The 26,675-nt window shown below is 38.0% G+C and overlaps 1 protein-coding gene across 1 annotated transcript in view; it reads left to right on the forward strand.

The window, feature by feature from the left end:
* The window catches only part of esamb (endothelial cell adhesion molecule b), a 39,206-nt gene that overhangs the window by 1,467 nt on the left and 11,064 nt on the right, over positions 1-26,675 (forward strand). The gene's annotated exons all lie outside the window — the stretch shown is intronic.

Raw genomic sequence — 26,675 nt, forward strand, 5'->3', positions numbered from 1 at the left:
TTTGAAGCATTTCACTGCAGTATATACCCATTTCATACTATGTGGCAAATTAAATTTGAATTTATGTAATAATTTGATTTATATAATAAATGTATAATGTGAAACATTATTCATAACATAAATTCACCCATATCTTTGATATAAGATAACTTGTTATCATATTTGAAGATATCAATATTTGGCAGTGCTGAAAGAATCCTACACATAAAAAGCTGTATGATTATATGATCAACTATATGATTATCTCCGATATTCGGCTATATTTAAACCAAAAACGCTTCACAGTGGTGTAGCAAAGCTAGTTGTTGTAACTAGTCAATCAAAATCCCTGAGCCTGCTGCATGACACTGACGGTTCAGCAGTTTTACCAGGCAGAGTAATTAATATGCATGGATGATGGATGAGCTTTTTAGATGCAGGTACAGTATATGGAAAAAAGCAAACAACTTAGCACCATAATATAACATTTCTGCTTAATCTTTCAACATGAATTAAAAGAAGAGTTAATAATCACATTCTTGTCCCTTTCCTGTATTCTGTATCAATGCAATTATTCAACTTAACAACATATCTGTATATAATTTACATTAGCTATACAGTAACTACATGTAATCTAAGTCTAAAGACAAGTCAGTTAGGTTTCCAGACAACACTGGACTGGGCAGAAAACTGGTGTCCACCGAGTCCAGTGGACAAATAGCTCTTAAATTTATCATTTATTAAGCCAGTGACTTCTGTGCCGATCCCAAGCCCGGATAAAGAGAGAGGGTTGCATCAGGAACGGCGTCCGGCGTAAAACATGCCAAATTTAAACATGCAAATTGTCAGTGGGAATTCCATACCGGATCTGTCGAGGCCCGGGTTATCAACGACCGCCAACGGAACTGTTGACCTACAAGGTGCTGGCGGAAATTGGACTACTGTTTATCAAGGAAGGAGAGGAGGGAAAAGGGTTCGTAGCAGGGGTGTAAGTATTTGGGGTCAACCGTCCAGTGCGACAGGGATGTGGGAAAGAGTTGAAAAGGCGAGTGCAGGCGGGTTGGGGTGGGTGGAGAAAAGTGTCAGGAGTGTTGTGTGACAGAAGAGTGTCAGCAAGAATGAAATGAAAGGTGTACAAGACAGATCGGCTATGGTGTTTGGGTTAGAGACTGTAGTAGTGAGGAAAAGACATGAGGTAGAGATGAAGGTAGCAGAGATGAGGATGTTAAGGTTCTCTTTAAGAGTGATGAGGATAGACAGGATTAGGAACGAGCAGATCAGAGGGACAGCTCAGGTTGGCTGTTTTTGGGGACAAGGTCAGAGAGGCTAGATTGAGATGGTTTGGACATATACAGAGGAGGGAGATGGTTATATTGGTAAAAGGATGTTGGAGATGGAGCTGCCAGGTAAGAGGTCAAGAGGAAGGACAAAGAGGAGATATATGGATGTGTTGAATGAGTACATGAAGGTAATTGGTGCAATAGTAGAGGATGCTGAATAGTAGAGGATGCTGCTAGAGTTAGATGGAAACTGATGATTGGCTGTGGTGACCCCTAACGGTAAAGGCTGAAAATAGAAGAAGAAGAACACTTTACAATTTTTTTCTTCACATTTTCCAACTTTGGAGGTTTAGGTCAGAGCACAGAGACAGTCATGATAAAGCACCCTGGAGCAGAGAGGGTTAAGGGCCTTGCTCAAAGGCCCAACAGTGGCAGCTTGGCAGTGCTGGAGCTTGAACCCCAATCCTTAACTGCTTGAGCTACCACTTCCCCTTGACATACATCATCACAAGGCATTTCAGGGCATGGTTACACCTCTATCCCCATCATTTCTTATGGGCTCTAATTTAGCTATCTTTATATTATTTACTAATGCAGCATGTCCCCAGGCGGGATAAAGGATTTAGCTTATAAGATAAGATAAAATATACCTTTATTCGTCCCACAATGGGGAAATTTCTCTGTTACAGCAGCAAAAATATATAAAAAGAATAAAGGATAAAGAAATAATATAATATAAAGTATATAAAAAAAAAATGTATAAAAATAGTAGTGGTTACACTGAAGACATGTTGCACATAGGTAATATTGCACATGTTTAAAATACTTTGTTGTAATAATAATAATAATAATAATAATAATAATAATAATAATAATAATAATAATAATAATACATTTTATTTAAAGGCGCCTTTCTCAAGGTCATCGTACCAAAAAACAACAAAGACAGACAACAAAGTTATTGTTTATTATTGCAGTGAAACAGTAATAACAGTGTGTATTATGGTGACTGGTTCACTGGGAGCAGCTTTGATTGTAAAGCCTAATAGCAGCAGGGAGAAAAGACCGTCTGTGTCGCTTCATCAGACACTTAGGATGTAACAGTCTGTCACTGAAGGAGCTGCTTAGAGCTGAAACCGTTTCATACAGGGGGTGAGAGTCGTTCTCCAGCAATGATGATAGTTTTGCTACCATCCTACTTTCTCCCACCTCCTGTACAGTGTCCAGAGGAATCCCCATGACTTAGCTGGGATTCCTGATCAGCTTGTCCAGTCTCTTCCTTTCTGCAGTAGAGATGCTGCTGCACCAGCACACCACACCATAGAATATGGCTGAAGCCACCACAGAGTCAAAAAAGGTCTTCAGTAGGTCTCCCTGCACTCCAAAAGACCTTAGTCTCCTCAGCAGAAAGATTCTGCTCTGCCCTTTCTTATAGATTGCCTCAGTATTGTCTGTCCAGTCCAGTTTGCTGTTCAGATGAACACACAGGTATTTGTAAGAGTCCACTCTCACAATGTCCTTTCCCTGAATGTTCACTGGTGGTAATAATGAATTTTCTTTGTGCCTACGGAAATCCACCACCAGTTCTTTGGTTTTCCCCACATTTAACTGTGAGCTATGTAGGCTCTTTACACACTGGCAGTGATGTATGTAAATAATTACAAGCTAAACAAGCCTGTAATCTTCTTAAAGTTAGGGATAATGACTTTCTGCATACCTGTGTCTGTTAACTCATTTCCTGTTCATGAATTTTGTATTAGCGTGTCGTTATCGCTCAGCACAGGCTATAGGTGCCTAAATAAGACACAACAGTGCAGTGTTAATTGTTTACTCTAAAGAAATCCACATATCCATTTGGTACTAATGCATCTGTGTTGTAGAATTTGTGTGAAATTTCCGTTTACTGCTTATAGTCAAATTCATTTGAGCTTGTTAACAACAAGGATTTAATATACTCTTAGCACACAATGTCCTTCATTTTATCTTGTCGTTGTGGTGTCTGGTGCAATAAATGTCGTTCACATGCACACAAGTGGGTTCCTAATGTAGAGTATTGTTTTTAATTTTCTTATAAAGTATTAATTGTTGCTGATAACATGTGGGTATGTACAGTATGTGTGTTTTAGCATGATGTCTTGCCTCAGGTGGGTTCACAGTCAAATCCTGCAGTTATATTAAGAAATCCTCTCTTTCTGTACTGTTAAAAGACCCAAGTGTTGACTGATCCATCTGTGCGAACATCCGTGATCATTATAAAAGCTGGTTCTCAGTACAAGAAGCAATTATACTGGCTCCCTGCACAGCACCAAAAAAAAATTCCCTTCATTACGTCTATACTGTTTCACTCGTGTACTGGAATTGATCATACACTTTCCAGTTAAATCGCAGCTTTTAATGAAGCAAAATGCAGTATATCATTTTATCATATATAATTCTTTCCCTTAGTGAATGTCTTGAAAAACTTAACATGCCCTGCTAACGGTTAGCTGTCATGTTTATTACCTGGTTATACACGTGCACAAAATTGTTGGTACACTTCCATTAAAGAAAGCAAAACCCACAGAAAGCAAGGTTCATTGAAATAACTTGAAACTAAAAAGAGTAATAACAAATAATTAACTGAAAATTGTCATGTCAAAAAGTCACTCTCACAAGACTCTCCTGTGGTGTTAAACTTAACACACACTTGATCTTTGTGTCATATAAATACGTAAATGCCACCTAACAGAAAGCTTCACAGTAGTATCATTTATTACACATTTTTATTTACACTTAAAGCATTTTGGCAGACTCCTCATACAAAGCATCTTACATTTTATCTCATTTTATACAACTGAGGGTTATTGGCCCTGCTTAGGAGCCCCAGCAGTGGCAGCCTGGGATTCAAACTCACAACCTTCCAAACAGTAGTCCAACACTTTATCCACTGAGCTACCAGATCCCTGAGTTGTGGTCACCCTAACCCTAACCCTAACCCAAAAAATAAGCAACATCTTCTGACCAATTAGCTGAAAAGCTTTTTTTTTTTTTTAAATTCTCAAATCTGATAGGTTAGAAGATTACGATTATATCAGTATTTCCAGCTGTAACATAAAAACTAGAAATGCATTCATTTCTATAGTAATGCCTCATGCACAGGGACAGTCCATGTAATCTAAGTCTATTTAATAATTAAGGAGTGCGGAAAATGGGAGGAGTCTCGAGTGACAATGGAAATTGCACTTTCCAATTTTATGGTAAATTTAGTAGCTACGTTTTTTGAGAAACACAGAGAGAGAGAGAGAGAGAGAGGGAGAAAGGGAAATGGAGATGCTGGTTAAGGTACAATATGCTGTGTCCACACATACAGGGACTTGCAGAGTCTGATCATTTACAATGAGAGCTGCGGACATGATCGACAGCAACAGTTGATGACTAGATGTGGGTGTGTCCAGCGGTGTACAGTACCAAGGTTGAAAACAGTTCGAATTTATGCAAATATGAAGCCACTACCAATAGGAGTGAAGACAGTAGAGCGCACGTGATCCATTTCACGTGAAAAAGCACACACTGCATCTTGTATCATACGATGCTTTAACATAATGCTGAAATATATATATATACAAACACTAAATCTCCCTCCAAAATGTTTCAGTTTAACGGGAGGAAACCAGATTTGGAATGCTAGTTGCCCAGCCTACTGATGAACCTTGTTACTATGGCAACCAGTTATAGGAACGCTCATAGTAGAGCGACTGGAGACTCGCAAGCACGTAGGATGTGTAAATGCAGGATTAGACGCTACATTTTATATATAAACGCTAAAATGTGTGAATTACTGTTCTCTGATAAATCAAACACTGCAAATTGTTCTAAATGTTGGATTCACTAAACTATGTGAACGTCTAACATTACCCATAATTTAAAAGTTTTAAAGTTACAAACTTTATTTTTTGCTGAAATCTGAAAGTAGTGTCTGTTGATTAAGTCTGCTGTAATCGCTGAGATTATTACGCATCTTACACATTTGTGCACACCTTTTCAGACTTGCATCCAACACACACATACACACACACAGGTGCTGCATTATCTTTAGCCCTGAAGCCTTTCATCTGTTTGGCAGCCTGCTGGGAGTAATGATGCAGTCAGGGCAAAGGTCCTAGGAGTAATGATGCAGTCAGGACAGACAGCTCCTCTGTACATGCACACCGCCTAGATACAATCATGCCTCATGATCTTGTGATCGCAGTGAAAATGGTACGAACCGTGGGCGAGGGCCATGCTGATTTACAGCAGGTGGAAGTGGCGAGAGTGACCACGATAATAAGGCTCTCAGCCTGCTAAATGAGGCCACGGCTTCTCCTGGCTTGCTCTGTTTATAGGCTGCAGATCACATCTTCCTAACGGCATGGAGTGTGTTTTCCAGATAAGATAGTATGAAGAATTTATGAATTGAAATCAAACATTGTACGCAGGGTGGACAGATCATAAATTTATTAGTAAGCCAACCAAGCAAGTGACAGCTGCTGCACAGGATTGTGTTTTGGTTGCCTGGCAACCAGAAAAAAAAATCAGTAGCTAATTTCTATAATAATGAATAGTAGGTTTTAGTAGGTTTTAGTCAATCCAGTATTTATTTTTATTTTTTTATTGTTGCAGCCAAAAAATGTTTGCTTTCCCTTGTCTGCATTTTTTTGCCGGAAACTACGTTTTGGTAAAAAAAATCTAACAAAAAAAACATGCTGGCAAGTATAGGATTCTTCTATTAACCTTTGCCTGTGAAGACACACATATGTAATTAATTTTTTTTTTGATAGCCATGCTCATGTTCAACGCACGTGAATTGAAGCGGGTTTTAGCTGTATGAGTGACCTGATGACATCACACGACACGTCTTGACCCAAATCTACAGAAACTCTGCAGCCATATGAAAAAAGAATTCCGTGAAAAACATGCAGGACTGGACAACAATGTTTCTAATGTATCACATCTTATTTGAAGCCCTAAAAAAAAATTGTGTTTAGTTCTGATATGTGTAAGAGATGAGTCACACTAGAGTCTTCAGTTCCTTTTGGCACGTTGTATATGACAGCTTTTATTCATCAGTGTTTCCACATACCTCTGCGTTTAAGATTATAGATCTTACGTGTAGTAGAAACTGTTCAACAGTCAGGCAGCTCACACCTCAGCTGATGTGTGTAGTGGAGCATGTAGTAAGATTTGTAATGAGTAGCTATACAGTAAGCTACGCCATTGAGGTCCTTTGTCAATAACAAGATGTAGGCTATTTTGCTGGTTGTTGAACTTATAGCAACCAGCGACTACAAACACACAAATAATCTGAAAACAACATTTGCTTGTCCTGGAAGTCCTTCCCACTGAGTTGTCCATCTCCGGTATGGTTGAATGTGTATTCCTCCATCGCCTGTTTGAAGCTTTTATTCATCTTTATGTATTTTGTACTCAGAAATTGTTAGTATCATGCACCGTATTGTAAACAGTACCATATAACTGTAAAATAACATTAACTCTATACACTAAGTATTACGTGGTTAGTCAGATTTAAGAAAAACTACTGCTTAGAAACGTGATTTATCGCTAATGCTAAACTTAATTTGAACAAGTTTCTTAATTACTAGATTGAACGATGTAGAGAGCATGTTCAGTTCAGGTATTATTAACGTAAACCAGTTACAGTACATTGTGAAATGTCAGAAGGATGTTGACACTGATGGGAAATAAGACATAACTAAAATGGTACATTTAGGAGAGTCAGTCGTGTAAAGTTGAATAGAGCAATGGTAATGTGTCTGTTGTTTAACACCACTGTCATGGGTATGAGTCTCAGCTCAGTGTTTGAATTTATTCAGGATTTGAAAATTCACATTCAGAGCATGTTCTATGTATGAAAGGTAACTGTGTTAACGTTACTCAATTCAGTCACCTGGAACCGACGGACACATTTAAATTACGTGAATTCAACAAGTTTTTGGTCTGTCCTCAAGGACGACCAACATTTTATTCGGTTCCTTATCTCTGGTGAGGTTATCCAGGCTGTTCACATATATTAGGAGATGAAGTAGCTTAGAATTGTGCTATGATTATTAAGGGAACCTTTGGTTTACACAAACCAAGTCCAAACCATTTCTACAGATTTTTGTCTAGATGTTCATTATAGAAGCTTGTTTTTTTGTATTTTAATATATATAATGTGATTCTGTAACAGCTGTGAAGCATATATATATATTGACCTTTTCTATATGGCTGAGTTGTTTTTATTTTTTTTACAGTACTGAATATTTGTTCTTTCATTCTTTCATAACTCACTCGCTACCTACGTGAGCTTAGTCCTGTGCCATGCGGGATTGATTTAGTGGCCATGTGGGAGGCATGACCCAGGATTTAGTTAGGTGAGGCACAGTCAAGTCAGGCTAATAAGGCCTAAAGAACCTGATTCATCTGGGCAACTAGGGCCACTCATCAGATTAACTTGCATGTTTGTTGTAGAGCTTCGATCTGTTGTACTGTCTGTTGCACCACACCTGCAGCATTGCCTGGTGTACAATAAATGCGATATTCTATTCTGCCTTCTTTCTTGTTTACAGTTTTATTAAATCTATTACCCCTCCTCCATCCATCTATCTGCACCTGAGTGTCGTCTGTGCAGCTGTTCATCTTCAGGCTTGATCAGATTTGTCCTATAAAGCAGATCCATTATGAGAAACAATGTTTATTTCAAAGGTACACAAAGCTCAGATTCTTATCTTCAAAATGAAATGTTTTCTAACCTTCAGCAATTAATTTGATGCCTGTAAGACTAAGTTTAAATGATAACATCACTATACTCATCACTTACAAGAAGGTGCTACAGAAAAAATGCCTAATGAACAGGGGTCCAGGATTGATAGGTACTTTTATGCCACTATCTTTATTATCTAAAACTAATTCATACCAGGTGTTAGCTGCCATGGCCAGTCAGAATCCTTAACATACTGGTGTGACTTGGCCGGTCAAAGTTATGTTTTTATGTTCATGCTTCTGAATAAACTTTGAGAGATAAAAAAAATTTGAATAATTTGTCTCTGTGTCTCTGTTGGCAATATGCAACAGGGTGATTTATAGAGAAGCTAAGCTAACTAGGTGTTCCTAATAATGTGACTTTAGTTAAACGCATTTGACATAGCATGGTCAGAGATAAATTGGATACAGAAAACATTATTAGTGTTTAATATTGGTTCTTTTGTCACAAATCAAAAAGTAGCAGGAATTTAAAAGTCACACTTCTACACTCACTTTGCATAGGAAGCTCCATCATGCAGTGATTCCACAATGTGTTGGAAACATACCTTTGAGATTCTGGTCCATGTTGTCATCACTGCTGAGATACTCTGAAACACTGAACTGCTGATGGAGCACAAACTAAAAGGGCATACAAAATCTAAATAAGATGGGAAAAGGGTTTATTTTCATAATTATCCTGATTGTAGCAAGGTGACAAGATGCTAGTTTTTACACAGAGAACACTACAGACATACACAGAGCAGAAATAGACTATTTATTCTACAATTTGCCAGATTATTTTTGTGAGTTGTATGTTAATTTCCAGAATCTGCATTGTACAACATCCCAAAGGTGCTGTCAGGTTTAGAGAGTCAGTGTGTGGTGATTGTACGTTATCCTGCTGGAAGCGAATGTAATATGATTGAAAAAAATTGCAGCATCTGAGGAATCAGCAGCAATACTTTGTGATACTGTGACACTGATGGGCTGGGATTTTCAAACGATGTTGGACTGGTATTAAAGGACCCAGTGTGTGCTAGGATAAACATTCCCCACATCGTTCCACCACCAACCTGAACTGTCAACACAAGGCTGGTTGGATCTATGGATTCATGACACTATAATTTGACACCAAATTATGACCCTTATCATACCAGGATCGCATCACACCAGGAAGACAACAGCTTTAAAATTTTCAAGAAGTTAATGTTCATTAAATATCAAGTAAAGTTGTAGCTCACTCGTGACATGGCTTGAAATATAAGTAGGTGTTGTTAAATTATAATCATTAAAAAGGCTGACTTTTAAAAGAGGATGCATGGTGGCTTAGTGTTGAGTTTCATTGTGTATTTGCATGATCTTCCTGCTCTTTGGTGGTTTGCTCCAGGTTCTCCGGTTTCCTCCCACAGTCCAAATACTTGTTATAGTCCAAAAACGTGTTATAGACTGATTGGCATCTCTAAATTGTCCATAGTGTGTGAATGAATGTGTGTGATTGTGTCCTTGTTTACACAGGTTGTCCTCCACCTTGGGACCAGAGTCCCCTGGAATAGACTCTAAAGCCCTATTCGGACGGGATTAGTTTTACGTGGGGACGTGGAGTAATGCAATTTTACCTCAGGACGTCTGTAATATTAATTGGCCAATTCGCACGGGACAAGACATCTCAGTAAAACTAGCAGAAGTGGGACGGGTAACTCGCTTTACGCACCACAGTAACCTCCTTGTCATCATGTGCGTATTATGTTGCTTCCTGTTATCACGTGCGCAAACAGACAACATGGCGCCTCCATGCTTTTAAACAGGAAATGACGGAATTTTACCGTACATATTTACAGCGGGTCTATTCGGACGGGATTAGTATTACCTGAGGTAATTTTTCCAGGACCTTTATACAGAAGGTAAAAGTCGCCGTAATATTTACTGACATTGTCCGTAATGATTACCAAGATGGCACATTCGGACGGGACTAAAACCACGAGAAGCTTTGGTAATAATTACTTTACCCCCACGTCCCCACGTAAAACTAATCCCGTCCGAATAGGGCTTAAGTTCACTATGATAAGTTTTTTACTTTAGGGGATATGGTGGCCTAGTGGTCATGGCACTGGGTTACTGATCAGAAGGTTGGGTTTCAAGCCTGCAAGCTGCTAAGCTGTCAACGTTGGACCCTTGAGCAAGACCCTTAACAGTGTTGTCACTTTCACTGCAGGTGTATTTGGAGCTTCATAGAGTTCAAAATGTCCACTTTATGCAACTTTTTTCTGTTGTTTAAAAGCTACTGAAAAGCTCCTTTTTTTTTGACTCTTCTAACCTGGTCATGTCCTGATATAATGTCTAAGTGTGTAGGCAATCAGGTAATCTTTTAATACTTAAAAACCTAAATTAAAAAAAAATATATATTTTTTTTTATATATAAGTATTTTGTATATAGCAATTTGAGCAATTTTCACAAATCCTGCAAACCTACAAATTATGTATTTCTTGTGGAAAAAGTGTGACAGAGCATAACAATGAGCCACATGTTCAACATGAAGCGTCCTGGTAACCTGTGCCTCATGTGCCAGCTAGTAACTGTGCCTAGCAATTTCTTATCATCTCATAACAGCCGACATTCCTGAGAGCGGCTGCAGGCAGGACTATCTGGAGCAGATTGAGGGAAAAAATACTGTGACCTGGAAATTCCCAAAGCATTTAGTCCTCACACACCCCTGCCTTGGTGTGAATATTTAGAAATCAGCTGTGGGAATGAAAGGACACACTTTTCATCTTGGAACTGTGTTACTTCCATATACATGAGAGAGAGAGAGAGAGAGAGAGAGAGAGATGCTGTGGAGCCTCCTATAGATTTTACTAGGAGTTTTTTTTTCACAATCCAGCAACAAGGATATTCAAAAAAAAAATGTTATGCTGAATTGAGAACAGAAAGTTAGGTATAAAAATCAAAACACAAGCACGTTGAAAAATTCTGCAACCAGGCACAAATACAGGCTCAATAAAGGAACAAAATATTATGGAGGCTATAAGTGATAAAGAGGAAAAATCTCCACAATGCACTGTATAGGTGTTAGGACTCGGCCCGGACTTTGGCCACGTGCATCTGTTTACGTTTCTCGTCACGTGTCTGCCCCGCCTTCGTCTGCTCCTCCCTGTCGTCACACCTGATCCTTATTGTGTCATTGTCTTTTTGTATTTAACTGTGCCGCGTTGCCTCGTGCAGCGCGGCATCTACTGTGGTTATGTCCTGTTTCTAGTCTGCGTCCTGTTTCGTGTTTTCTGTTATTAAACCCCGTTTATTTTAGCTATCCTGCATTTGGGTCCGCTTCTGTTCCGTGTCATTACAATAGGTTGTCTGTGAGGCACACCATCATAGATTGGATTATACTGCTACATCTCAGACACAATAAATCGAGCAACTCCATTTTCAGTCATATGTATTTACTGGATTTATTTTTTTGCCACACTTTTCTTCCCAGTTTTAGTCGCAGCCATTTCCCACCCACTGACCGACTGTTTCCCAGCTACCAAACGCAATTTAATAAATATTTGTTAAATTTAGTTCTTTCAAACATGTCCATCAGTTTCTCGTGATTGAATTGCGTAACATTGAAACACTTCCAACATGATTTTCAAAACCATGAATAAAATCCAACACTGAGCTCACAATCAAACCCATGACGCTATAGTTTCACAACAGACACATTACCACAGCACTATTATGCTATAAATGCTTTAATCTTCTACATTTATTACTATAGTTATACTGTATTTCCCATCAGCACCAGCTCTATCTAATCTAAAATCAAATCAAATCTAACTGACAATATATTCCTTTTTTCACTGCAGCGATGATAAAGCAGCACATGTAATCAAAGCCACTGAATATTATCAAACTGTGTCATCACAGTGAAGCTGAACACACAAGAGGAGACAGTTAATTTCATTCTAATTGACAGGGGTGAGATCACCACTGACATTCTCACACAGAGCTGCGCATATGTATTTCTTTCTTTTGTACTTTTTTGTACCCTTGGATGGCTGTAGCATTTCCAGGGGATTAGGAGGGGGTTAAACTTGCGAGCTCTATAGTACAGGTAGAATATAGAATATAAAGTCTTACACAGCTTATAAGTAAGAAATAAAGCATGGTGAAGCATGTTATGAAATGTTTTATTTCTAATGTAGTACTGCAGTACTATCACAAGGCTTATGTGTTTGGGTTTTCATCTGTGATTAGCACTAAAACCCTGTTCTAACCCTGGGTCGAGGAATGTTTCACAATTTTTACTCATACTGAGTTATGAAACCATGTTTTTGTGAAACAATTTGTTTAGATGCTTAGCAACAGATAGGAATTAAACAGCTTTAATGTCATATCACCTGCTTTGTACAGTCACAGAAATGATTTGATGTCATGTAAAAAGGTAGTTTAAAGGAAAAATAAAAGCATATCAGTTAGAGGGAAGAGGAGATAGTTTTATTTTTTTAGTATTATATTTTTTAGTTATCACCAGTCTGTGTCACGGACGCGGGATAAAAACGGACCCCAATGCAGGACAGCTTAACAAAAACAGGGTTTATTAACTTAAAGAACATTAAACAGGAACACGGACTCGAGACAGTACCAAACAAGACGAAGACAACAGTAGACAACAGAGGATTCCGCACTGCACAAGGCAACGCGGCTCAATTAAATAATACAAATAATCATGACACGTGAGGGACAGGTGTGCAGAGGCGGGGCGGAAAAGACAAGGGCGGGGCAGACACGTGAACAAGGAACATAAACAAAAGGCACATGGCCAAAGTCCAGGCAGAGGTCTGACAGTCTGTTATGGTCAAAATTGATGGCACAGTCAGAAAAGTAATAATTAGTAAGTAGTAAAAAAAAAAATAAAAAATAAAAAAAAAATATATATATATATATATATATATATATATAAATATAAATATATATATATATATATATATATATATATATATATATTTATATATATATATATATATATATATATATATATATATATATATATATATATATACAGTACTGTATACAGTTTTAGGCAGGTGTGAAAAAATGCTTTAAACAAAGAATGCTTTCAGAAATATAAATAATGAGTGTTTATTTCTGTCAATTTACAAAATGCAAAGCGAGCAAACAAAAGAAAAATCTAAATCAAATCAATATTTGGTGTTATTTGTTTTGCCTTCAAACCAGCATGAAGCGATGGCACAGCCCCCACAGAGCCCTGATCTCAACATCATCGAGTGTGTCTGGGATTACATGAAGAGACAGAAGGATGTAAGAAAGCCGACATCCACAGAAGATCTGTGGTTAGTTCTCCAAGATGTTTGGAACAACCTACCAGCCGAGTTCCTTCATAAACTGTATGCAAGTGTACCTAGAAGAATTGCTGCTGTTCTGAAGGCAAAGGGCGGTCACACCAAATATTCATTTGATTTAGATTTCTCTTTTGTTCATTCACTGCATTTTGTTCATTTATGAAAATAAATGTTTAACACTTCCATTTTTGAAAGCATTCTTTGTTTACATTCTTTGTTCTTTGTAATTTTACAGTGACAAGACGTTATTTAAAGCGGTCACGTGCTGTATTTATCCAATCATGCTTGTTGGCAATCAACTATGTAAATAAGAAGGTTAATCTACAAGGAATGTACAGTGTGAAACATCAGGATTCATTGTTAACTTGGGTAACGTATGAGCAGGGTTAAATATAGTAGATATCAATGTATCCCAGGATTCCCTTTATCCGGAGTTTACATTCACCCAGGGGAACTAGTTCAAGTGTGAATGTTAAATGTTTGTAAGATTTGTTTCTTGTTTGAAATACATTAATAATATGGATTACTAAATTAGTCACAAGAAATTTTATCAGAGAATAATCACGTTCGTTATTCTTATGAAGCTTTAATTAATGAAGTACGTAAACTTTGTGTCATGATGACCTCGTGACATTTAATGCAGTTCGATGTGAAAAACGTTTAGGAAAATATACCTACACAAATCACTGCTGCATGAAATAACATTACATTTAAGATGGTGTTCAATTAACTATTATAAGTTAAGAAATATTACAATTGTTTCACATTATATACAGGAAAATATGTTTTATATAATGCAAAACACAATATTTTGTACAGTATTGTTTTAAATTATGTATTTGTATGATCTGTGAAGAAAAGCCTGAGTGATACTCAGGAATCCTCTTAGATGGAAGCACCTAAGATGACTTTGTCTACTGTATATTTCACTCTCAAGCTGGGGCTTTAGCAGTCTCGGTCTATGCGCTTGCTTGTTATTGTTTCCTCAATGAGTTTATTCATATTATTACATTTTCAATTGCTTGTAGAAGTTCATTTCACCACTGAGCATCAGTTAGTGTAAAGGCTCCAGAAAGGGACTTCATGCCTTGCTGAGTAGCACTACCAGGCTTCAGTCATTAACTGATCACAAGTTGCATGAGGGAACGCTGTTTTATTGTATATTCCTGACATGTGTAGATGACAAGTTGTCCTCAGCAGTGGTTAGTTGAAGACATTGTTCAAAAATGGGTGACTTGTCAGACGTCCAATGGGGACAAATCTTGGGAGACCATTTAGCAGGAGCATCTGTAATCTTTATTGCACAACTCTTTGGTGTTTGGTGTTACTGTTTGGACTCTACATTGCTCTTGAGTTTGCAAAACCTTCTGAATCGATGCAGACTTCAATTATTCTAATTATAAAAGTCACATAATAAAACAATTTTGATCTAAACTGTTCAGTTCACGGGGGGGCACTGTGGCTTAGTGGTTAGCACGTTCGCCTCACACCTCCAGGGTTGGGGGTTCGATTCCCGCCTCCGCCTTGTGTGTGTGGAGTTTGCATGTTCTCACCGTGCCTCGGGGGTTTCCTCCGGGTACTCCGGTTTCCTCCCGGTCCAAAGACATGCATGGTAGGTTGATTGGCATCTCTGGAAAATTGTCTGGAGTGTGTGATTGTGTGAGTGAATGAGAGTGTGTGCCCTGCGATGGGTTGGCACTCCGTCCAGGGTGTATCCTGCCTTGATGCCGATTACGCCTGAGATAGGCACAGGCTCCCCGTGACCCGAGGTAGTTTGGATAAGCGGTAGAAAATGAATGAATGAATGAATGAATGTTCAATTCACTGAACTCTGACTGAATTCTTCAGGTTTTGCCCAATTCACCACTGCTTCTGTTACTGTTCTGCAGATCCAGCATTCACATTCACACAAAACTTTCTATTCATTTATTTCTTCCTTGTCCTTGTTTTTCTCCCTTTTCTGAGAGAAACACATTGGTTTTTTTGCTTCCACCGGGGAGCACGAATGCATATTTTTCTGTCCACTCACTTTTGAACTCGCAGTTTTCAAGATCAATTCAGAAATTCAGCTGTGTCTTCCTTCCTTTGTTCAGATTGTATTCAGTTTTTTCCTTATTTCTGTTCTTTTCTGTACTATTGGAAAATGTTTTTATTTATTATTATTTTTTTCTTATTAAATAAAAAGTTTTTTATTTAATTTATTTATTTTTTAAATTTATTCAAATTAAAATGTATTTATTTCAATTTATTTCAATTTATTTATTATTATTTATTACTTTTTTGTTAATCAAGAACAGTGTGAAAAGCTTTTCACTACATGTCACACGTATATTAGTTGTGCTCAAAAGTTTGCATGGTTTGGGGGAATTTGAAAGATGGGTGCCATTTTTTGAAGAAAACATGAGTGAGAAGGCAAAACAAATGTATTTTATTTCTTATAGGATGGCACATTCATCAAACAAATCATAACAAAAAAGAAAATAAGGAAGTTCAAATGTTTGCATACCTTTAGTTCTTAATATCCTGGCCAGCAGTCTTTTGTAATAACTGTGCATGAGGTGCTTAATTCTCTCAGGTGGTATAGCTGTCCATTCTTCTTGGCAAAATGCCTTCAGTTCCTGTACATTTTTTGGTTGTCTTGCACAAACTGCACGTTTGAGATCTCCCCAAAGTGTCTCAACGATATTGAGGTCAGGAGACTGTGATGGTCGCTCCAGAACCTTCACCTTTTTCTTCTGTAGCCATTGGAGGGTCGACTTTGCCTTGCGCTTTGGATCATTGTCATGTTTGAACATCCGAGAGAATCCCACTCTCAGCTTTTGTGCTGTAGAATGCAAATTGTCTTCCAGTGTTTTCTGATAATATGCTGCATTCATCTTGCAATCAGTTTTTACTAACTTCCCTTTACCACTGGAGCTCACACAGCCCCAAAACATAAGAGATCCACCACCATGCTTTACAGTGGGGATGGTGTACTTTTCACTATGGGCCTTGTTGACTTCGTTCCAAACATATTATTTAGCTCAGTTTTGGTCTCCTCAGTCCAAATGACTGCTCCAGAAGCTGTGAGGCTTGTCTAGGTGTTGTCACAAGTACTGAAGGCAGACCGTTTTGTGGCATGGGTGCAGTAACGGCTTTCTTCTGGCAATTCCACTATGCAGGTCATTTGTGTTCAAGTACCTCCTTATTGTGCTCCTTGAAACAACACCACCAATTTTTTCTAGAGCAGCTTGGATTACTCTCAAAGTTGTTTGTGGGCTTTTCTTATTGTCCCAAACAATTCTTCCGGCAGTAGTAGGTGAAATCTTTCTTGTTCTACCTGACTGTGGCTTAGTATCAACAGAACGTATTTTCCACCTCTTTATCAGAGCATGAACAATTCTGATTAGCATTTTCAAGTGTTGAGATAGCTTTTTTATATAATTTCCTTGCTTTATAAAGTTTAACTACCTTATTACAGTATGCAGGTCATTTGGCAGTTCTTTTGTCTTCCCAAGGTGCCATATCCTGCCAAGTCAGTGCATCACCTCATGAGCCGAGAAGCTCACTGTATATTTACACACAGAAATTAATTACAATTTCAATGAGTCACAGGTCTGAAAACTTGCCTTTAATAGCCATTTAAATCTTTGTGTGTCAACCTGTGTGTTTATTATGTGGTAAAAACATTCAAGGATATGTAAACGTTTGATTTATCAGACCTATTTTCCACATAAATGGCAATATTTAACAATTTCTTTCAGGGTATGCAAACTTTTGAGCACAGCTACATATATACATTATGACACTTACTGGGTGCTTTATTGGGAACATTAGCTGATGGTGACCTTGCCTCACTTTTATTAAAGTTCCTTTCCATTTTATTGTATATTGCCCATGAGACAATAGAGTACTTATTATGTGATATAAAAATCCATGCAACTCTTAACTCCAATTGTTTACAGTGGTTTGCCTTTCCTCTTCTTAATAACGTGTCCAGTGAGTGTATTTTTCATATATACATTTTAGTCACTATAGGGCTTTTCACATTGTTGTTCTAATCACGGGTTGAAAAATGTTTCACACTTGTAATTTTGAAGCAGAATTTGCACCACTTTTTACCAGGGGTTATTAAATCCTGCTCTAAAGCAGGTTGTACTGTTAGTTTAATCTGCTTTTTACTTGCTCGAAGCAGCTACAGGAGACAAACCATTATTTAAAGTGATCACTCACTGTATTTATCTTTTCATGTTTGTTGATGGTGCAAATATATGTGTAAATATATGTTTTGAGAATGTAAAGTTTAAAACTTTAGATTAGGATTAGCCAGAATGAACTGATAACCTGGGTAAAGTACAGTATGAGCAGTGCAAAAGAATCCTTCGAGATCTGAATGTCATTGTGGATATAAGTATACATCAGATCAGGTGACGTTATCTTTTGTTGAGCCTCAGATTCACGCTTGTGAAATATCTACTTGTGTTGTTGTAATCCATCAGCCTTCAGGTTCAATGTGTTGTCTATTGGGTTACTGGAGTTACTGTAACCTTCTAGTCTTGCCGTTCTACTCTCTCACTAACAAAGGGTTAAGATCTTTTAGGGCACTCTGAGAGATGGGACACAGAGCAAAGAGCGGTTTTTCCTCCATGAATATGCGCACCGCCATCACAATCTACAGAAATTACACTTAACGGATGTGTTTTGGGTTTTCTCAAAGTCTGCCATTTCAAGAGTATCATTTAAATACTTTAATGCAAATTAAATTGTTTCTTATTCAAGGTTACTAAGCTTTCTCCACAGTCTTTAATCTTATTCACAGCCCAAGCCAAGGGGAAGGATCTAGGGCTGGCCATACTTCTATCAATAACCGCTATCAATCTGCTGCATTTTCCAGTTCGTATTAGAGGTCCAGTGAGCACTGAGAGTTCATATTGTGGTGGAATAATGATCTCTATTTTTATACCACATGACAAGAGGTGTATGGAGGGAGAACGATGTAAAGTGTCATGTGATCTAAGATGAAGGAAAAGGAAGGAAGCAGAAAATGAAAAAAAATGCTATCTGATATTAGTGTCAAAGTGAGACCTGGTGCACGTCAGCTGCTGTTCCAGTAAGGTTAATAGGATTTTGTCACGCTAAGATGGATCTTAGTTCTGTGTTGTCTGCAGTCAGACAGACCGGCCATGACAAATTTCCAAAATTTTAACATGTACAGGAAATGAAAAGAGCTACTGTACAAGAGAATTACAATTTCAGACAATTCACAAAGTTAACATGATGTCTGTCCACAGTTGTATTTTCTAAATAGTGACATCTGTACAAAACCATGCTTTCTTTATACTTCTATATAGAATGAAAAGCATATTTCAAATGGAAATACCATGATGTAGTACGATTCTTTTCCTATCACTGCACTGCATTGTGGGCAATATATGGTAATCTTGTTGGCTGCATGTAAAGTCTTTCTCCTTCTTTATTGCTTTGTCCCATGGCACAACATTGGTTTTAATGTTATATTGCTGCAAACAATGAACATCACAAATGAAGTTAAACTACTTAACATCTAATACAATGATAAAACAGTATCATAAATTATGATAGACTTGCTTCTAGTTCATTTTATCCATTTAATTTACTTGCATATTGTTATTTAGCTTCAAATTACATTTTCTTAATCGCAGCGTTGGTCTAGTTTCAGACTCACAAACTATTAGAGAACACTGATAGAGAACAAATCTATATTAACTTACATTTTTATTATTATTATTATTATTATTATTATTATTATTATTATTATTATTATTATTATTATTATTATTTTGGTGCCTCTTTTGTATTCTATATGTTTCCCTGTCACTTATGATACATGTAAATTGAATTAAAGTTAGCAAAATAAAAAATAAACATAAAAAAGGAAAAACACATTTTTTGATTTATTAAAAGAAACTAAAAGTAGGGCACAGGATCCTTCAAATTAAAAATGACAATTGAGCTATAAGAACACAATCTACTGCCCTTTCCCTCACAGGAAGCGGCTCTTCTTTCTGCTCCAGGAACAGCAGCTAGACATAATGCAAGCCCTGGTCATCTGTCTGTTACGTGGATTCATATTTCTTTCACTGATTTTTGCAGGAGTAAATTGTGTCCAAATGCGGCGATAGTCAGAGTTATTATGTGCAGGAGCGTATTTTTTATTGTCTTTCAGACCTATCATCTTCTGCAGGATTGATGATTTCCACAAGGTTGCATTCTGTGGATTTATGGAATATTCCCTGAAAGTCATGCGTTTTAAAACATAGTACTATAAGCAGTTAAATGCTGACAATTATTTATTACTAAGACATTGATCAGTCCACCAGGAGTTTTTTTAGCGTGTGTGTATTGGTGGTGTTGGGGGGTGTGGGTGTGGGTGGGTCATAAAAATGCTTGATTTTGCTGCAGCTTTTGGTGATTTGGAATTTTTTTTTTTGCTTGTTTTTTTTGAAAAATCTCCTGACCAGGATTCTTCTTTTAATCTCCTATCTGAATACACTCTGAATACACACATAATGCCTTCCTATGATCGCTGTACTTATGTTCAACAGATGGATAGAAGATTATTTTGTCTGAAATCTGGTTTTGATGACATCACATGAAATAAATCTGTGCTCATTTAAAAAAAATTGCAAGCTCTTTCGAATATCTTTGGAAACCATGGTGTTTACTTGATTTCGCATTTATTTCTACAATCGTGACATAATGGAGTGACTGATTGATGTCACGTTTCTAACTGACATCTTAGCCTCAGTGTCTGACAGGATGCTTAATGGTAGCGTGGGGTGATATTGCTCAAGGTGTTGATGAAATATCAATATTAGTAATGATTCATTCTAATTATTGATTTGTGTTCTATGTGAAAGAGAGAGGAGAGAAAGAGGAAGAGAGTGAGAGAGAGAAAGAGAGAGGTGAGAGAGAGCACGGAGTCAATATAAATGCCCTGAAAGCTTAAAAGGAGGGGATTTGGATGTTCTGAGACAGCACACTCAAAATTTCTTCCAATAGTCTTGGGAAGAAAGCTAATGTACGTTAATGTAATCCTGTTTAAAGCAGCTTCCTCCGAGTTTTTTTTTCTTTTTTTAATCAGAGCACCATCTGGCCAAGAGCTTAACGTTAACCTACAAACCCTGGTAACAAATCACATACTCTGCCACGATCCCTTTCTGATCCCCCAGACCCTCTTATCTATTACACTCCAAGAACAGAAAGATTAATAATACAGTCGTTTACATGAACAATGGAGCCTATTGAGTCTGAAATGAGTTGGGGAGTTGATGCTCTGTGAGCCCAGTGAGTCCCAGGGCTCCAACGGCTTCGCTCCGTAAAGTGCTTTCTGATGTGTTGCCGCCACTTTCGCTCACAGAAGATTAGCGGTTATTTTAAGGGTTGGCTCCAAGCAAGGGCGATTGTCTCTCCTAATGCTTTATCTCTAAGACCCCGGTGAGCTGGAGACAAGCGAGGGAGATTATTTGAGAAGACGAAGGGTCTCTGGTTAATGAGAGTGGACTCCTGTTGATAGTCAGGCCTTGTGTTTAGTATTTTTCTGTCTCACAAGGCTTTCATCCAGGCATTTGGTAAAGCCTCTTGATTCCCTGAGACTGAATTAGCCAACATGAGCTTTTATGCAACACTGAAATCTAGTACTGAAATATTGTGACTTCACACAGGTGTGTTTTATTGATGCACCGAGTTGTGGCAGTGGTGTGTAAATCAAATACATTTGTACGACTCTTTTAAGATCAGACAATACATGACCAGTTTGTAAAAATTTTTCCTGTGCATATTAATTCAGTTGTCCGTTTTACATTTACAGCTTTTGATAGACAATCTTATTCAGAGCAACTTATATTTTTTATCTAGGTTTATACACCTGAGGCGGGGTTAAGGGCCTTGCTCAGGGGCCAGCAGAGGCAGCCTGGAGGACCTGGGATTTAAGCTATAAATATTCCACTGCCTTAACCACTAAGCTACTACATCCCACAGCCCTGTCCCTTAACTTTGGGTTTCATTGAAATTTTGTCTTCAGAGTTATTGATGATGAAGCATACGGTTATTTCATACATAATGTGGACTGAACAGACAATTGCTTTCCAGCGACACGGTCACAACACATCAGGACTAATACTGAGGTAATACTGAGGTACTACTACTACTAAGTAGAAAAAAATAAATATTCTTGTAGCACCATCTGCCATATTACCATATTACCATCTGCAATATGACTTTATTGAATAATGTGAATTTATTTAATAATGTGGTTACACTGAGACACGATATTGTGACACGAGTACGAAAATGCTTTTATACAACAGCTCTATAAACAAGAACTTAATAAGTGACATTTCGGACACAATATGGCCGAACATTCTGTTTATACTTTCTTTGCTAGAGGAAATATATCTCAAAGAAGTTACACTCGGTTTATAGCTTGCTGACTAGCTTTTTAGCTAGCTAGCTAGCTAGCGCACAGTGATTTATACATTTCTGTTAAAGATATTTTTAAAATTGCTGCCCCTTTCTTCCATTTCAAGCTTTCTGTACTGTATTTAACTTATTTGTTTGTTTGTTTATTGTTTTATTTAACATGGACAGTGTATATCATTTCTTTTCTGTAAATGTGCCGGAGTTAGAAAAAGGCCTACTTTTTTTTTAGCTCTTGACAGAATGTTACAGAAACAAATGTATATAATTTTACATTATAAATCATAACCATGCAAAAAAAAAAAAAGTGTAGCTAAAAGTCAATCAAAACACTCTTCAATACACTTAATCTGTCTAACACAGTGAGAGCAAAAGCTCATTAAACCAACATGCATGTACATGAGGGCAAACTGACAATATCAGGATAGAAACAGATGAGAGATAATAACTGATTGCATGGAATGTTTGATACAGAAAGACTGAGCACAATCAGATTTTGATGCTATTATTAAGTTCTGACAGGACTGAGCATGAATGAACCACTTCTTTAACTGCGGATGTGTCCAATTCTCTAATAGTTACAGGGATAGAGTTCCAGTGCAGCTCTAACAGATAACAGACAGAATGTAATTACTGTTTCTCAGCAGAACAATGCAATCTCCTCCTGCTGCGTCGGTATGCAATCATGTAGTGAATTGAACAGTGAAACGTCCCAATGTGTTTATAGTAAATATAACAACACATTTCGACTACTCATTTTTTATTTTTTTTTTAAATAATTACTTGAATGTTTCTTGAATTACTTGCAAGCTTTCTGCCTGCAAATTATTTTGTAATTACTTCAATATAAATCAAGCCATATTTTAGCTTAACAACATAAACGTTTAATGGCTTTTTCTGCCTTACATTTTTACCCGTCCTGTGATCGTTAGTAATTATCTGATAAAGTCATCATACAGTACGCTGCTGCCCTCATTTGGCTGTCAACTCAAAATACAGCATATAACCTATTTGAGTTTTCAGCAAATGAGAGTTCAAATATTAACATCATCAATCTCCTGCTTTCTTTACTTAGTTTTTCTAAAGGACGTTGTTTCTACCTTGACGGTCAGCCATAACATTAAATCCACCTGCTAATATGATAAAGATCTCGCTTGTGCTGTTAAAACAGCTATGATCCATCGAGGCATGACAAGACCTCAGAAGGTGTACTGTGGCACCTGGAACCAAGAAGTTAGCAGCAGATCATTGAAGTTCTGGGGTGGAGCCTCCATACATTGGACTTGCTTGTCCAGGACATCCCACAGATGCTCAATCATATTAAGATATGAGGAATTTGAAGGCTAAGTCAACACTTTGAACACCTTGAAACCATTCAGGTGTGTCAGGGTGCATTATACTGCTGAAAGAGGTCCATTATGGTATAATGTTGCTCTGAAGAGGTGTACTTGGCCTGCAACAGTGTTTAGGTAGGTGCTACACGTCAAAGAAACATGAATCCTAAGACTCAAGGTTTCCCAGCAGAACATCATATAACCCGGACAGAGCATCACAGTGTGTCTGCTGGCTCTGAGCTACGAAGCTCTACACGCTCTACAAGCTGCAATGCAGTGTGTGTTCTGACGCTTTTCTGTCAGAGTCAGCATTAACTTCTTTCTGTGCTACAGAAGCTCTTCTGTGGGATTTGGACGAGGCAGGCATGTTTTCACTCCCCATGTGTATCTGTGAGTTTTGATCCTGTCACCGGTTCACTGGTTGTTCTTCCTTGGACCACTTTTGAAAGTTGTGCAGATGCTTATGCTTGCACATTTTTCCTTCTTCCATCACATTGACTTTGGGAACTGATTGTTCACTTGCCGCCTAATAGAAACTGTCAGTGGCTTTAATGCTATGGCTGATGAGTGTACACCATTAGGTATAAACCTGTACTAAACACTAAGTTTTGAGTTTTTACTCAACGTATTCAAACTTGTTGGGAAATGTGGTAGCCTACTAGTTGTGGTGTTGGACTACTGATTGAAAGGTTGTAAGTTTAAATTCCAGATTCACCTACTGTATCTGCCACTGCTAGCAAGGCCATCATCCTCTTCCTTTAATTGCTCTGGTTAAAGGTGTCTGCAAAATGCCATAAATGTTTTGCTGAATAAGTGTAGTACATGCTGTTTATGGGGGGCACGGTGGCTTAGTGGTTAACACGTTTGCCTACATCTCCAGATTTGGGGGTTCGATTCCTGCCTCCGCCTTGTGTGTGTGGAGTTTGCATGTTCTCCCCGTGCCTCGGGGGTTTCCTCCGGGTACTCCGGTTTCCTCCCCCGGTCCAAAGACATGCATGGTAGGTTGATTGGCATCTCTGGAAAATTGTCCGTAGTGTGTGGTTGTGTGAGTGAATGAGAGTGTGTGTGTGCCCTGCGATGGGTTGGCACTCCGTCCAGGGTGTATCCTGCCTTGATGCCCGATGACGCCTGAGATAGGCACAGGCTCCCCGTGACCCGAGGTAGTTCGGATAAGCGGTAGAAAATGAATGAATGAATGCTATTTATGTGGAGTGGAAGCTGTAACATGTCGCACTACTTCTTGTCCTTCTCAGTGTCTTTTAGCAACGATACAGATGGAGCTGGATCCAGGGATTAGGTCAGATTTTCTTTGATTTATTAAACGTAACACAGATGTGACAGCAGATGTAAAAGGGAGATGATACATGTTAGGATAGGGAGGAGGGGAAGAGAAAGAGAGAGAGCGAGAGAGAGAGAGAGAGAGAGAGAGAGAGAGAGAGAGAGAGAGAGAGACCATGTAGGGTGTAGTGATTGTAATAATTGAAGCAATTAAAATGTATTGGTTGTCTTGGTGATGGTTAATGGTTCCTTAGTCATTTATTTCAAGAAGTGATTAATAAAGTGTTCAGTCCCATATGGCATGTACATGGCATGTACCGTTAAGCTCATAAGTTTGCATATGCCTTGCAGAATCTGTAAAATCTTTATAATTAAAAACAAAAATAAGAGGGATCATAGTAATTGCATTTTGTGTTTTAATTTCTGCTCTGAATAAGCTCTTTCATGTAACTGATCTATACTTATAGTCCAAAAGACACAATAATACCTAAAGTTTTTTGCTTTCTTTCTTTGTTTTTATCCTTCATGTCAAACCGCTTTCTGCTAATGTCACACATGCGCACTGAACACTCTCTCCGCCGCAAATTGACAAGACACGCCCCTTTCTGCTCATTGGCTACATGTTTGTTTTGATTTTTGTTTTGTTTATTGTCCCGACTCAGTTTTATGAAGCATTTCTCAAACAACGGAGACCCCACCTTTAATAATAATAATAGATTAATAACAAAGACTAAATCTAATGAAAGACAGAATTTCACTGTGCTGTTTTGTGTATATATGTGTGTGTGTGTGTGTGATTGTGTGTGTGTGTGTGTGTGTGTGTGTGTGTGTGTGTGTGTGTGTGTGTGTGCATGTGTGAATTTTCAAGCATTGTCAAAAAATGGCTGAAGGTGAAAAAAAAAACAATCCTAACAGCTATAATAGGACCCTTCACACGTTTGGTGCTAACAAGATGCCAGCACTCTGACATGATCGCTATGATCGAATTCTCCTAAAAATTCTCCTTTTTTTTTGCTTGTTTTTATTCCATTTGGTTTCGTGAATTAAGTCTTCACTGAAAGCATGAATAAAGACAAAGCGATCATGTGTTACATCATCGTGACCTGGGCTGTACTTGTTCAGGCAAGGCTCAGGGACTGCTTGGAAAATTGAGCCAGCAGATTGTTCAGGGATTAGCAAGAAAGTTAAGACTGATTTTAATACCAAAATAGAAATACGAATCTGTATGAGGTCAGCAGCTTTTCCAGTGAACAAGAAATCACATACTTTACACTTAAAGATTAAAGGATGATTCCAGCATTCTGATATAAAATAGCTCCGCTTTAACTGTTCCAGCTGCTTAGATTGAATAGAGAAAGTGAATGCAGTGCAGTTTAGTCCATCAGAACAGTTACTGTTTGCGTGGACATACTACCAAGCTGGCTGATCTGGATGATAGAGGCTGCTTGGATCAGATGATCCATCTTGAACTGTCCGGCCCAGGAGAATATAATCTCTGTAAGTCCGCTGTTCTGTGAGTCTTCATTTATTGATTTGCTTCTTCAAGGTGTGTGGTGGGAAGATTCAGAGCAGATTAGTTCCAAATGTTCTCGCAATTTCATGCTCTATTTGATGTTGGATTGTCTTCAGTAGTGTTTTCTTCTGAGAAATAGAGTGCAAAGTGAACAATGTCTGAAAATCTGGGCTGCAGTTTTGCTTCATCCAACAAAATTCATATTTCCGTCATAATTCGCTGTTTATCTTATGTGTATTAATGAAATAAATTGCATCTATCCATCCATTCATGTGATTATGTCTAGCTTGGTGTCTCTATATCACTTGGTTGAATGGATTTTGTTTGTCATTGTATATAGAAGAGCCACTGATTACATTTTTACAGTTTGTACAAGCAGAGTGATGGTCACAGTAAGATCAAATGTCGAAAATATTTTTTTATTCTTCAATTACCTGTCAGGTGTATTTAAAGGGAATATCTGGCAACAAAAAAAGGACTTCTAGACTAGACAAGACTAGACAAACAAGAAAAAAACGGCTATATTAGACTAGACAAATTAGACTGGATTACATTAGACTAGGGCCTGGCTAGTCACTAGGCTAACAAAACAGATTAGATTTTTAGACTAGCCTAACTAGAAAGTCTAGAGTCTAGACCAGTGTTACTCATTGCGCGGCTCGCGAGCCTCCTGCGGCTCGCCAAGCTTTAATATGCGGCTCGCATGGCAGTAAATAATACGGTGATACGATCATGTGGTTAAAATTTATTTTT

Source organism: Tachysurus vachellii, chromosome 15 (genome assembly GCF_030014155.1).
Source record: "Tachysurus vachellii isolate PV-2020 chromosome 15, HZAU_Pvac_v1, whole genome shotgun sequence".
NCBI classification, from domain to species: Eukaryota; Metazoa; Chordata; class Actinopteri; order Siluriformes; family Bagridae; genus Tachysurus; species Tachysurus vachellii.